Source organism: Cardiocondyla obscurior, linkage group LG18, assembly GCF_019399895.1.
Source record: "Cardiocondyla obscurior isolate alpha-2009 linkage group LG18, Cobs3.1, whole genome shotgun sequence".
In the NCBI taxonomy this organism is placed as follows: domain Eukaryota; kingdom Metazoa; phylum Arthropoda; class Insecta; order Hymenoptera; family Formicidae; genus Cardiocondyla; species Cardiocondyla obscurior.
This window is the reverse complement of record NC_091881.1, coordinates 4,395,098-4,410,322: the sequence shown is the minus strand read 5'-3', so window position 1 is coordinate 4,410,322 and position 15,225 is coordinate 4,395,098. Positions and strand designations below refer to the sequence as shown.

The 15,225-nt window shown below is 40.4% G+C and overlaps 1 protein-coding gene across 4 annotated transcripts in view; it reads right to left on the bottom strand.

Annotated features, from left to right (window-relative positions):
* Stacl (SH3 and cysteine-rich domain-containing protein) overlaps nucleotides 1-14,790 on the bottom strand; it is a 49,649-nt gene extending 34,859 nt beyond the window's left edge. For 2 of the 4 annotated variants that reach the window (XM_070669209.1, XM_070669208.1), the window contains exon 1: nucleotides 13,968-14,788. The gene's annotated coding sequence lies outside the window, so the exon portion shown is untranslated. Of the gene's footprint in view, nucleotides 1-13,967 lie in introns of all 4 variants that reach the window. The other 2 variants (XR_011546900.1, XM_070669207.1) reach the window with 2 other exon arrangements.
* Nucleotides 14,791-15,225: the final 435 nt, after the last annotated feature.

The window sequence follows — 15,225 nt, the reverse complement described above, 5'->3', positions numbered from 1 at the left end:
GAAAAAACTTAATATTTCTTATCAAGAAGTAATTACTTTATACATTTATCTTAGTAGACGGTGACATTTTTCAAAACGCTCAAACGCAATAAAATAAACATCTTTGAAGTGCACTTCTCAAGATGTACTTCCCTTATAAGTGAAGCATAATTTTAAATATGATAAATAAGTGGTCGGCACTTTCGAAAACTTCTGCATAGACGCGCGTTTAAATCGGGTAGGATAAACTCTTTCACGTTTCGCGATATCAACGGAAATAGATCTGGAAAATATTTAATGTTCGATTTCCTCATTCCTTTTATCATTTTGTTTTTTTTTTTTTCTCTTTTATTTCATTTCAAAAGACATCTCTCGGGTTCGATCTCAGCGCACATGTCCGCATACAAATCGTACGACAATTCGCAAGAACTTGCGCGCTTCGTATCCTGAATATCGAAATTCTAAAAACGTCAGTAACTTCAAGGTAATGCACCGGACGTGTATGCACCTATGGAATTTATCTCGCGCACTCGCGTGCGCGAGCTGAAATGAATTGTCAGGGATCGCAGACACTTCCATGAAATTCTTTCTCATCTCGCCGTGACGATCGCGAATCTGCCCGGTGTATTAATGCACTTGGCATGATTCGCGGATTATCGTGCGTTGCATAAATACCACGCCGGAGTTTACATGCATTTTTCGACGTGGGAATCGACGCACGTGCCCTGCGAAAGAAACATATCAATCAATCGCGATAACACTCGGAAATTCATCCCAGCCGATAGTCACGTACCGGGATAACTCGGTTAGGTTGTTCGTGGAAACGTATACATAGCGCGTTTAATATGTCACCAACGAAACGCATTAAAGTATGCGTATTACGCGGATTTAAATCATTTTCGAGTACAATTTGGAGCAATTATTATAGATTACCGTCATCTCCCTCTTTCTCTTTTTAACCGGACGTTGATTGCGAATATTAAAAAAAAATTGGAAACTAAACGATTGTTTGAAAAAAAAAATTTGCTCCAATTTTCGTTCGAGAAAAATTGACTTTAAACGGTATTTAAAGGGTAGGCGTGTATGCGTGCGCGGGTAAACAAAGATAGATTGTGCGCTCCTTTGAATTAAATTAAAATTTAGCTCAACGGCACGTGCTCTCATTTTTTTTTTTTTTTTTTTGAGCAAATATCCCGAGAGCTTATGTGTATTTTAATTCAGTATCGATCGTTGATAGGAAGAAAGTGGATCGAACTTTATGCATCTCTTCGGCGAATTAAGAAAATATATCTATACGCCCGAGATAATTACAATTTCGTTATAATGGACGGTCGCGCTAATGACACTTTAAAATCACTCCCGGCGCGATGTAAATTAATACGTATCTCCGTTCTTTTAAGGACATGCGCTGCGCGGTGATGGTAATCATATTTTTGTGTCATAATGCACGGCCTGCAGTTTAAACGCTCGCGGGCTAAATCATCTTTTTTCGGCCGTTAAAAGCGTGAAAATCCCGTTATGAAATGGAATTATGTAATCCCCGCTGTGGCGCGTATCCTTCTCAAATTGCCGAAACGCTGAAGTGTCTTTCGTTTTAGAAGAAATGGCTCGCTGCAAGCGAGAGAGCTTTTTCCGAGATATCTTTTTTAAAATAACAATTTTCACGCAGTTTCTCATGAAATTCTCAGGATACCACTTAGTTAACACGCTACTAAAAAATTTTTTCTTTTTCCTTCAAAGTTACGAAATGAATCATTGGGTGGGTTTACTATAATCCAAGACGATATAAATAAAATTCAACCATTTTAGCTATTTTCGTGTATAATCGTTTGAGCGTTCCGCATGACTTTTATCTTTACTGAAAGCTGAAGGGAAAAATGCAGCTATAGGAGGTAATAAAATTGAAAAAAAGAAATTTAGCGGCAAAGATTTAGACTACCTTAAGGGTACGGTTCACAAAAACGTTTCCGTGTAGTATAAAAATCTTATATTAGCTTCCTTTGCTGTCTACGTCAGAAAGATGGGACTTATGTAAACGAAATTGTAACGTAAAACGTTACGGAAATTTTGTTAACTTTACAGATGTGGTTTCTGTATACAATAAAATAGGATATAGCTAGATAGGAAACTCCGTGTATGTGGAAGAAATTGCTTAGACGTTCTATCTGGTCATGCGATACGTGTACGGGATGTGTGCAGATCTCGTTTACGCGAGAATGTATATGCAGAAAATTGCATTCAGGCTGATGAATCGCGGGGCGCCGATATTAAAACTCGCATACAGCGTACGCGTGCAGCTCTAATTTTTTTTTCCCTTGTCCACAATGGCGGTACCATATTGTAAGCTTTTTGAAATGTAATTATGTCGCGAAGATCGAAAAAGATGAAATGCTTTGAAGGGAAATTCGCGAAATGTTGATTGAGAGAGCAGACCGGAGAAGCCCGAGAAATTGCATAACGGAACACTGGTTACACTTTAAACGACGCTCGTTAGGAACAATGCAAATACGTCCTCTCCCTTCTCTCCTGGGGATTCGTTGTAATTCTTCGAAACACAAATTTCGCGATATTATTTGCGCTCAAGTACTTTCTCGGATATATTTATGGCGTTAAACGTACAACCAGAATATTTGCAGGCTGCCTCGTTAGTGATGTGATCCTCGCCAAAATTCAAAGATTAAAATATAAATTGACATCGTTACCGAACCTTTAGTAATGGCATAACTTATGTGGAAAGCATTTGATTTTTTTATACTTTAATCGTTAACCCTTTTCGCGAAGCCAGCTGAAAACATCCTGTGATTATCTTTGCGTTACTTAAATTGTGCAATTTAAATTAATAGTCAAGTAAATAATATAATAAATTAGCCGTCGGGGACATAATAGAAGTATGAGTTAGCAAAAGTAAATTTGAAATGTTTTACGGTAATGTATATTAATTATTGTTGGTCTTCGTACATAATTGTTTCGGCGTGACATGCAGTTTTAGATATTTTAAAGTCTCCGCTTTAATGGAAAAAAAGTGCCGCGGCGAAGTGGGTTGAATCTCACGTTAAGTATTCTCGCGAGGCTTTTTTTTTTTTATTTTCTCAAAATGAAGGAATTATCGCCATTGTTGTTCCAACCGTCGGCTTAAATTTAACTTTGAGTGGAATCGCGGAGGATAAAAGAGGTTCGCACGCGAAAGCACCGAACCTCATCGATCGGCTCGAAATGTCGTCGTCGGAACACGATCGAAGCAACAAGCTATTTCGCGACTCTCCATTGCGTGACGGAACGGAGAGAGAAAGAGAGAGATAGAGATAGGGCGAGCGAGGGGAAACGGAGAGAGGAGGGGAAGGAGACACAGTTTGGAATCCACGAACTTGGCGTAATTACTGGGTCGAGTGGAGTGTGAAACGATGTATACCCGCAGAAAGCTTCAGTCCCGATGCTTCCTCTAGAATTGGAGTGTTGCCAGAGTAACGGTGTTTCAATAACCATCTTTTGCTGTAACATTCTAGGCTTTCAGAACGCCTTTCAATTCTCACCTTTCAAAATAGATGCCTCGTGTCGCGTGCGAGTGCGGGACATTAATTATTAAATTTCACATTCTCGTTTCGCGTAAACGCGCGAGATGTCCTAGATTTTTATCTCTTGGAATTCTTTCCTATTGATTCTTTCATAGTCGAATTTTCCCTTTAAGAAAGATACCGAAAGGTCACCGGATTCTGCGCTAATAGCGATTTAAAATGAGGAATTTTAAAAAGTTTAACAAAAGTTTATAAGTGGAAAGATGCATTTATTTTACCTCGACCGAAACAAACTGTTCTTTAATTTTAATATATTTTTACTGTGAAGCTTAGCCAAAGTTATTTTTTTTATATTAAAAAAAAATATATTGTACGGTACTAGCCTAAAAGGATAAATTTTCACAGAAGACAAAGTAAATGAATCATTTTTAAGTACTGTTTAAATGACAAACATTCGATACGTGATAGTTTTGTGGGAACGGCACCATTGGCGAAATGTGCGATCGTATATTATACCATGTCCACAAATCCAACGGTTATACGTCCGTGTATCAATTAATTGTACTGAATTATTCAAAAGCATGACGATCCGAGACTGTGACAATTACAAAACACGATCCACCTCAGAACCATTCCTGAACATTCGCGTTTTCTGTAGCACAATTAATATTTTAAATTACATTTTGCGCTGCGTGTCATGCTTTACAATGCCATCGCGACATTTAAGTGGTATTTCTGTGACGTTGCGTTTTCCATCTAATTATAAATAAATGTTGCCACAAGCAACCTTAATTACTGCACTTGCTCTATTCCAAATAAGAGGAGAGATATCTGAATAGAGTCGCGTTATAAAATGCAAAGAACGATCCTAGGTCCCTCACTTTTATCGAGCTCTTTTTCCTTTTTTTTTTCTTTATCAGCCACGGAAAGTAGAAAGATCGTGGCTAATAACTTCGGCCGTGAACCCAATTAATTGAACATCATCTTCGACTGGCACTTCGTTTCGCTTCTGACTCCATTCGGGATTTCCAATAATTCAGATATCTCGGCAAGAAATCTGATTAGGCACCCTAGATATTTCTTTCGGGCTTACACGTACAATAGCCTTTCCCTCTTGCGAATGATATAAAAGTTAAACTAGGTAATGAAATTGACTTCAATTAAAAATGGATTTACGATCCCGACACATTAGACCCGGTGACAGAAAAAGTTAGTAGCATCGTGTACGACAGGCAGACGAGCAAAAATGATATTGATCAGAAAATCATTATTTTATCGCACACTGATTATTTGTTTTGTTTCAAAATGTATTTTTACTCGTTTTAGGATAAAAGAATCAGAATTTATAAATAAAAGCGGATTATTTGAACGAACTATATAGTTCTTTTTCAGAAATTATGAAACTTGTCTAATCACGATAGTCTTATACATATAAAACGTGTACAAGCGCATAGTACTGACTATTCCTCGCGTGTACGAAGGTAGGCAAACGGTTCGTGGGGCGGGAAAAGGGAGAAAGAGAAAGAGAGAGAGCGAGAGAGAGAAAGGAGGAGCACGCGATCGACAAAAATATCCTGGTGGCGTCCGAAATAAAACGTTCGTCGGAGGGAAAGAGAGTGAAGAGGCGGGCCAAAGAGAGACGCGACACGACTCCAAACGACTTTGGGTTCGCGCGCGTATTCCGCATAATGCGAATTTTTTTTTTATTGCATCACGTCTTGGCGCCGCGAGACATCGTGTCGCCAGGTCGGACAATAAACGGCAGAACGACGAGGGGGAAGGGGGGGGGGAGGAATCGGCATTGTGCGCCGGGAATATACACGTTATTTTATTCTCGATATCCACGCTTCAACGCACGCTGTCGACGATGCCGAAAATACACGCGGGTCGTTCGAGTGGCTCCGGAGTCGAATATCAAAAAATTCCGGTGCTCGGGGAATAATCGCGCGGAAACGATATCGGCGTCGGGCCGGACGCCAAACGCCGGGCCGTTTTCCGTCATGTGGAAATGCACGGGCTTTTGTGGACCGTAGCTGGCGGTCGTTCTTGTCAGTGACCGACGGCTAAGAAAAGCCCCTCTGGCTTCGCGCGACGTATATCGGGTGGCATGTATTTCCACGAGTGTATGACCGCTTAACACCGCCGCGACGACGGGCTCTTGTAAACGCGTGTACGCCACGTAGAAACGCCGAATCTCTTTCGCCGAAATTTATACCGGCTTGGATATACCGCGCCGATAAACAGACCGGCGGTATTGTTGCGATGGAAAAATAATCGACTTGGATCAGAGCCCGCTGTATCTCTCGAATAAGACCGCGCTGATAAGTTATACATTTTATGGGACGTTTAATACGTATACATCGTTGCCTGTGTTTATAGAAAATAAACTCCGCCGCGTTCCAGGGAAAATCCCCTCGTGACAAGCGAGAGTGATTTACATATAATTTTACAGACTTTGATGCTATTATCCATCTATTACGGTATTTATACTCGCTGTCAACGCCGTTGCAACTACTAGAAAAGCGTTTCACTCGTGAGTTTAATGTATCGCCTACGATATTAACGCCTGGCTTGTTGATTGAAGGTTGATAAATGGCTTCGTATTTTCTTGAAATAGGTTAATAAAATTTCCCAAATGTATAATACCAAATTAAGTTGCTTCAATTCCGATCTCGCTGAAGAGCGGCAGGGGTAGGTTATACTCTCACAACGTGAAAACCAGATAGGGTTCAAAAGGTTCACGCTCAATTAGACTCTTCCGCGAGTAGTGCACTTCAGAAATGTGTTAGCGAGTACTACAAACTGCACGGTTCAGCTCTCTTTTATTGCTGTACTTCGTCTAGTAAGACGCCGCTTCTAAAGCCGGCCTTCCCATTCACATTGTAGCGAAATTCCACGAGTTTCTCTTTTTGCCTCGCCTCCGAAATGTTCTCCCGGAATTATTTCCGTCACTATTTCGGTGTGACGAAGGAGGAAACTCGTTTCCGATATGCCTGAAATTGCCGTAACCAACCGGGCGAAGCTTGCCTTTCGGGAAGAAGCGGGAATGCTATTACTATTGTCGTCAAGTGCGTGTCAAACTGAATTACGTGCTCAACGGTGTACTTTTCGAGCTGCACCTCGAAAAGATTTCGAGCCGCGGGAGCTCCGGTCGGGAACCGTTCACGTACGGGAGGGGCATTGTAAATGGAAATGAGCTAGCTGTAAGTATACTCGTTCACCGTAGTTAGAGGAAATGGCAGGAATATGTCCACGCTCTTGACCCTAACATGTTGAATTTTTCGGATAATGCTCACCTACGGAATCACATATTTATAAAGAAGGAATTTTATCCATAATCCCTTCGGCTTACACGGGAATAAATGCATAGAAATTACCTGCTGAATAAAAAGTACCTCGATCATTCTACCGTCGAACATATATTCCTGAAGTTCCGATTGTAAATACTCTATTCGATTTACCAATATTCAAATATCCAACGTGGCTAAAACAAATTAGCCAATTACTCAAATCCTTTCGAGTGCGAAGGATGAAAATTCATCACGTATTTAGTGCATTATCGGGCGAAACTTTATTTTTCCTTTAATTTTATCACACAAAAGCTGAGCGCATTGTAATATTGTGATACAATTGATTTTCTACCAATCTTCCACGGTAATTAACTTCGATCTGATTTAATTAAATTCCGCAGATTCGGATATCAGATCTGGGATTATTCCGGATAATGTGGCTATTCGGATTAATATAATCGGATACTAAATTAACTAGATGCTTACGATTTTAATATCACTCGTGATATTTTTACTTTTTTTTTTTTTTTTTTTTTTTTTTACCGACAAATAGCTAACTAGGGAACTTAGGGATATTGTAACGCGTTCTTTCGAAAATGGAGAGTCCTCTCTTTCAAAATATAGGCATTAATGTATGGCTTAGGGGCGCATTCTGGGCGTCCCTTTGACGAAGGACGAAGTACGAAGGCGGTTGCCCTTTGCAATGGTAATCTATAGCACAATTTGCAATTACAAGCGACGAGAATGCCAAGAATGTTAGACGTTTCTATACGGCGGTCCTACATCATGTATCTCAGTCACATATCATGCATATCGACGTTAATTCTCTCAACGTTGTTTACCGGAGTAGTTCCGAATCATTAAGGAGCACGAACTCGAAATGTACATGCGCGTCGCAATCTCTTACGATCACGTAAAAAAAAATTTTTCTAAACAAAATCTAGCAGATTTGATTTTATTTTGCAATAAAATTCGCAGCGTGGAGTAACCTTTGTAAAGTTTTACACATTTTTACATTTGAATATCTGCGTTCAAACGTTATTTAATAACAACAGATGACAATTATAAAGTGTATTGTCGCGTGACACGAAATAAATGCAAAACTTTGTCGACAGCGCGAGAGGGAAAATATTGCAGCTGCTCTTCGAGATGGGAAATTCAAATTTATTGCGTATAGGCATGAGTAAAATTTATCTCTTTTGTTTTTTTTTCTCTCTCTCTCTCTTTCTCTCTCTCTCACTAAAAATTTGGATTCATCCTGGAATTTAGCATTTGTAGCCCGCAGGTAAAGCCCCTCCAGGTTTATTTTTCGGATCGCGCTCGCCGCGTTGGAGGACGCGAATCCCGCGCGACGAGGGGGTTGTAAGCCGAGGGGATGGCGACGATTCGGCGTGAAAATAAAACGATACACGGCGTGTGACGCACGTAACGATGCGCCGCGTATCCGGGGATCTTGATGGATCTGACGCAGCTGATCGCGATAAAGCTAGCTCCGACATTCGCTGGCAAGAATAAACTTGAAAAAGCGCGAGCGTGCGCTCAATGCCAGAATGAGACGCGCTTTGGAACCGAGTCAGAGAGGTATGAAAAGATCGGGCCCTCTCTCGCCTGAGCACGTACGCCGCACGTACGTAACGCTGTTCTAATTTGTATCGCATATGCATGACGCTTCTCTCTCGCCGCGGTCAAATTACCACGTATTCACCTAACTGTCCGAGCGCGCGCAACGAGATTACTTCTTCGCGCGCCGGCGAGAACGCGCATAAATTGCACATATATTTTCCCCGTTCGAGCGTGCCTCTAATATAACGTACGCGCGACAAATCGGCTTCGCGCATCAGTTACCGCGTCTTGGAAATTCGACGGCGCACACGCGCTTTCGACCCCGCATAGATCAAGAGGAAAGATATATAATTTAACTTGTCAAATTGTAATCAGGTTGTTACCGGCTGTTTTAGACGAGACCCCCGAATTACCGAACTCGAAACTCGAAACGAACGTCAGTTATTTACGTCTGAAAATGACATCTGTGTACTTTAAGCGTGAACAATTAAATTTTATTGATTTTTTTTTTTTTTTTTGCAAAAATTGTGCCACGTCGGGAACAATTTGCGCCGATAATTTCAATTAAAATTTTATGAAAATGCCCTGGCTTTGCTGGGCTGATTGAAAAGTACTTCGTTATTAAAACTGCCCCTTCGGGACTATTCTAATTAAACGTGTCGGCCATAAATAATTAGATAGCCGAGGATCCATCACGAATCCTATGTATTTGTAGCCGCGGGGAAGAAAATGCGAGAGGACGGAAATTTGATTTTATTGATCTCTATATCTTCGATTTTCGATTGTACCCCCGATGTACTTTAGTCCAAGCAGCGAGATTTAATCGGAGGCAACTGAGTACACTTAGAAATGCACTCCATTACACGATATTCCTGACACTTTTCAATAAAATCCGGAACGTCGAAGAATAAGGATGAAATGACCTTTGTCTCGCATATTACTCTGAATAGAATCGTCACGAAGCCATTTGCAACCGAACATAATTTAATAAACGAGAAAAAAAAAAGAAAGAAAAAGAGTACGCGCCGTCTCCACCTTTGGTAAGCAGAATTCTCGATCGCGTGTTTCTAAACTCTCTTTTCTACGACGATTTTAACTTTGAGTTATTTCTTCTTTTAATTCGCTCACGAAATTACCTTTTAATGGGAATGTCGAACAGTAATTTAAACTCCTCCACGCTGCCCACTTTTCTTTCCAGACTTTGTTATGTCGCTCTAAAGATTCGCATTATGCAAAATATAGGGTAAGTTATTCGACTGGGTCGCCTTGTATTATTCCTAAACTGTTTGCTTAATCAAAAAGTATTTCAAACAAAAATTACAGCGGGGTAATGCAATAATTTTGTTTTTCAATTCTCCTGTTACCCGGCGTGTTACTTAGATCGCTGGTCAGACGAGTCGTCGCTCGCAGGGTTAGAACGCTTTTTGAATTAGGTAATCGCGAGGGAATGGGCTCACGAGAGCGATGACGGCGACGTGACTTATAAAATTATGCGTGTCGCGAGGATTTACGGGCAATAACGCGTGTATCTTGATTACGCGCAAAAAAAATCGAGGAAAACACTACGGCGGCGTGGCGCACGAAACACAAGAAGGCTATTTCAACGGGTGTAATGTCCGACGTTGGCCTCGGGAGGAGTTCGGAAATGGAACGACATCCGATAGCAGGCCGTCGGCCGTGAGAACCACTTTACCGTCGCACTGCCCATTGAGGGTGGATAGGTAGGCAGCCAGACTTCGCCTTTCACACATCGGGTTAAGGCAAGGCGAGAGCTCTTATAAAGAACGGAATTGCTTTCTTGAGAAACATGCCCCGCTTCCGAGGCAAAGAACGTACGAGTACGAGCTTGAATTACTTTTTAGCTGCAGATATATTCCTTAGAGAGATGATTTCTCCCGTGAGATATTCGTCTCCGTCTAAATTCATGATTCTGAATGGGATTGCGACGCGGGGCGCATTCTTTCCCCGCTTTTAAGATATATAAAATGATATACGAAGTGATTTATTTAAACGTGAAATACAGCTTGCCGTGCATTTCTTTTCTCTCGGTTTCACGCGTGATAAGGAAAAGTAAAAGTTTCACGTCGCGGTGATACAATTATGTAGCAGAAAAAATCAACGGCGCGTCCCCGCCCTTTATTTTATTACGATGATTTATGTCCCCGTTTCCGTCAAATTCACTTTTCACGTGACTATTAATAGAACTTTTGACATTTTTGAAGTATAACGACTCGTCAATAAATCTGAAATGCCCCATTAAGATTACGTCCGTCATGGGAAAGGGATAATACGCGCTCCGATCCGTATTCCTTGCGCCGAAGAGATAATTTCTTGCAACTTGATATTCCACTTCGGGCTTTATCTGGACAGGTTGATGAATTATTGAATTGCGCTGTATAACGGTAGACGCCACTTATGAGAGCTAGCTCGTCAATGATGTACACTCGACATTCGACGGGCATAAAAATGTTCGGACACGTGGCGCGGGTCGTCGAGTGTAAGTGCATCAAGCGAAGATGAAGCGATAGACCGCGTCGCGGTCGTGAGCAAGAACATTCTATATATACACACAGTCGGTTTGCTATCGGTGCTACAGCCGAGAAACAGGGTGATGCTATGTGGAGAAGTAAATCGATGTGTTCAGTAAAATTTTCTTATAACCCCTGAGTTTTTTTTTTTCCGCGAAGACTTGATAGAATCGCAATACCACGTGTTTTTTTTTCTTTTTCCAAATATAACTTGCACGTAACTTTTGATGACAGTGTATTAGTAGCGGTTCGATCCGACTGTACCTTTCTTTTTAGCCATAGATGAATAAAAATAATATTGAAAGAAAATAAAATATCACATTGGCCAAATCGTAATTTTTGTTTAATTTTTAATTATTTTATAAAATAAAAAGTCAAATTTTTAGCTACATTTTCACAGTCGTTAATAATGGGCTGAACATTATTTACATTAGCATAGGAATATAATTAAAAATGAGCACGACAATGATGGTTAAAAGGAAAAAAGAAAAAAAAGTTCTAAACTTTTTTATACAAAAATAGAATCTGGCACGAGGAAATTTTGTTTTTGCACTTTTTCCATAGCGTGTTACTTTATTTTTTGATACGGGATTATGGCTTTTCTATTTTAACTTCAATAACTTTCAATATCTATCTTTTGTACACGGGAGGAAAAGAGGAATGAGAAAAGTTTACAGGGTACGATGTAACGCGTAATACAGGGGTCCGAGACTATTTTGTTGTCCAGTGAGAATTCATCCAATGAATTCGTAATCTCCCGTAGGATTTATTTATTCGACACGTACCGTGACATAAAAAAAGGTGAGGGAATTAATAATCGATAGGGCAGACATTTTTTTTTTCCGCACATATATTACGAGCAACGTGTACGTTGAAATTCGTCCGTTTCATTTTTAAATAAAATACTTCATCGAAACGGGGAACATTTTAACGTTTTCTATTGTTATATTGGTATATAATAGTACCACGACAGAAGCGCGTATATTTGATATTTGTTACGCCGTGTAACGTGGCGTGCATTATACGTTTTGCCTCAGATGAGTTCTATTCTATTCATTTTGATGATTCGCCAGGGGATATTTTAATACATAAACTGTTAGCGTCATTCGTGCGTCGCCCACTGAATTTGTTTCAACTGTAATCATACTTCCTTTCGTAGTTATATAAAAGGGAATAAACCGTGAAACTAATTAACACATGTTTCATACGAGCACAATTAAAATCCCTCCCCCCTCAAAAAAAAAAAAACCCGCAGATATTACACTGAATTATTTTTGAGAATTATTTGAACTGTAAAACATGGCGTTCAAGAAAGAAATTATTTTCGCTTTGCGAGTCTTTCGGCAAATAATTTCATGTTCGTGTGTCTACGATGTGACAAGGTAGAAATGTCAAATATGTATTTGATTGGATAATTACTAGACGTATTAAAATATGTTAAATGCATTCACGATTGCACATAATTATTTATTTAAATATCAAAAGCCGCGTCGAAAATGACAAAGCGAGCCACCGTTCGCTCAACAGCACGCTCTTGCGTTACGCGACGGCGGGAGTTAATAAAAATTTTTAATATTTGCTCCGCGATTTTCGCTTTGATACACTGTATTTATATATGTGTTTGAAAGCAACGGGAAAACCACGATGTGCCGAGTTATATGTGCATTCTTGCGTTACGTGCCCGGCATCGATAAGTCTTCCCTCTCGTTCCACTTTGAAATATTAATTTATGTGATATCCGTTGCGCGAACAAAGTCTGAAGTTGAACTTATGATTCACAACGTCGGTATCAACAATATTGAGAAGGGTTCTGCTTTGGTGTACCGGTTTCCTTGGAGACCGCATGAAACCGTAAGAAAATGGAGAAGATAGAAAAACATTATTACGTACTTTTCAGGCATTAGAGTACCCCGTTTCTCAAACTTGATTTTTTTTTAATTTTCTTTCTTTCTTTTTTTTTTTTTTTTTTGAAATAAATAAACATTTAAGTAAAAAATCACGTTAATGAAATTAAACTCGGAGCAAACAATAAAATAATCGAGCGCTGAGATAACGTAATTATTGCTGTGCAAATTATCTTTAATTAACATTCTTTAATTAGTAACAAGTTACATAATTATATTGAACTTTTCGACTTTACTTCGAGCCATTTTCAATGATGCAGTAACAGATAAAACAAAGCAATCTCACCTTTTCTGAGAAGCCACCGATTTCCACTTTCGTATTGAATGTTAAAGTAGTATTTCGTACAAAAAGGTTCGAGTAAAATTTCGGGCTGTTAAACCACAGTCCAAAGAAAAATAAAAAAAAAAAAAATGTGAGAACAAAAGTAAGTAAAGCTTTGATAGAGTATCGAATCGAAAGTCATATGTTACGTTAAAAGGAGACGATCAATGAAATTGAATCGACGATAAAGTCAGAAGATAATTATGACATAAAATGAAAGTCAAATCATTTGGTTATCAAACGATAATTGAGATGAGCCTGACCTCAGTTATTGTTGCATTTAATTTGCGATTAATTGCACGTGTGGTTAATCAGAGAACGTGAGATTATTATATTTGTTACCGCATCTCCCTGGAAATAATTTAAAGTAGATCCCGGACGTACGATGTATAAATGCGTGTCTTAATTAATTAATGTTACACGAATGTAAAACTTGCCGGGACTGCACACTCAATAACTTCGCTTTTTATTAGTTACCCCCTTTGATTTTCTATTTGCGGTTTATTTCGCTTTTTATTTTATTCTTCTTTTTTTTTTTTTTTTTAATCGCAAGTATACTTTTCCAATAACTACTCTGTACGAACGGTTTTACGGACCTGAAATAAAAAGCCGAACTGTATCTCTTTCTCTTCGTATTTATAGTAAATCGAGCACAAAACGTGAGATACTTTTGAAACAGATAATTATGAAGGAAGAGCGTCCTTTAGATTTTATTTTCTCGTTATAAGAAAAATATATACGATTGTTTTGCAACGATATATAAATATCCATGTGCGCTGCTTTTTAAGGGGACGAAAAGTGTGCCGAGAGATATTTCTAAGGCATATTTTATTAATAATCTCTCCTTCATCTACATATTTACGACTTACCTGACGCATAATCGCGACTCGCGCTATTATCCGGCCGATTATCTGCTTAGCGCCTTTTTAGAGTCCGGCGGGAAAGTACACGAAGGAAACGAATTAAATACACGCGGGGGGGGGGAGGAAAGGAAAGGAAGAGGGGATCGAAGGGGGGAGGGAGAAAGAGGAAGGGCGAGTTCTTCGCGAAAGGGTGCGAGAGAATGCGAAAGTTTGGAAAGTTCCGCGAGGCGGTTTTACAGAGCGGGGCACGCACTCGCAGCGCGAAAAATCGATAGTAACGAGGTGAGAAAAGCGGAGTAAACCGCGAAAAGAAATGGTGAAAGAGGGGCAAAAAGAAAAAAAATAGGGAGTGAGGGAAACAGAGGTGGAGGGCCGGACACGAGAGGCACGCACGCACGCACGCACTAATGCTCGCCACCGGCGCAGGATAGAGCCGGGGGCACGTCCTCGCGCCACGAAGGCCCGCGCAGCACTGACTCTTTCTACTGGGCGCTCTCGCCGCCGTGGCCCGCGACTCCGACGTGCGAGAAGATCGGGGCGAGAGAGGACGGCACACACACACGGCAAAGGCGAAACTGATATAACCGATGTAACCCGCGGATAAGCAGCTAATGAATCGGAAAATCGGCAAATTGGAGCATTGCGAATGATACGCGTTTACGCCGTTTGCAAGGACGGGCGGCACGTTAACTAACATTTCCTCCCGAAAAGACGTCGGTTTTGTAAGAAAGAAGATGATCGCGCGCATGGATCTTGGTCACACGCGCGGGGCGAAGAAACGCGCGGATTCGATCTCGACGAAATACGCGTGAAATTAGGTACACACGAAACCCGACGGGTGAGAATTTGTAATCATGAAACGCAATTAGGTTCACGGTTCATTTGAATAAGCCGATTTTCATTTATGTCCTGTTACACATGTGTAACTAATTTGTCCGACGATATTCAAACTGCATTCTGCGTTCTGTGCAATATAATATTATATGATAATAAGTATCGTGTAACGCGATTAACGTATATTTCGTCATCTCTTTCTCTCTCTTTCTCTCTCTCGCTCTCAAAAGCGAGAGCACCTGCCGGGCATCGCCGGTGTGCACAAACACGGCGGAATCAATACCCATCGATCCGAGGCACGGTTGATTTTACAAACGTCGCAAATCGCCGTGAGTTCCGTGCCGAGTCAAACGAACCTCAAACAATCGGGCGTAATCAAAAAGTGGCGGTTCTGATTGACGGTCGGCCGCGTGTCTCATCGTAATTACTA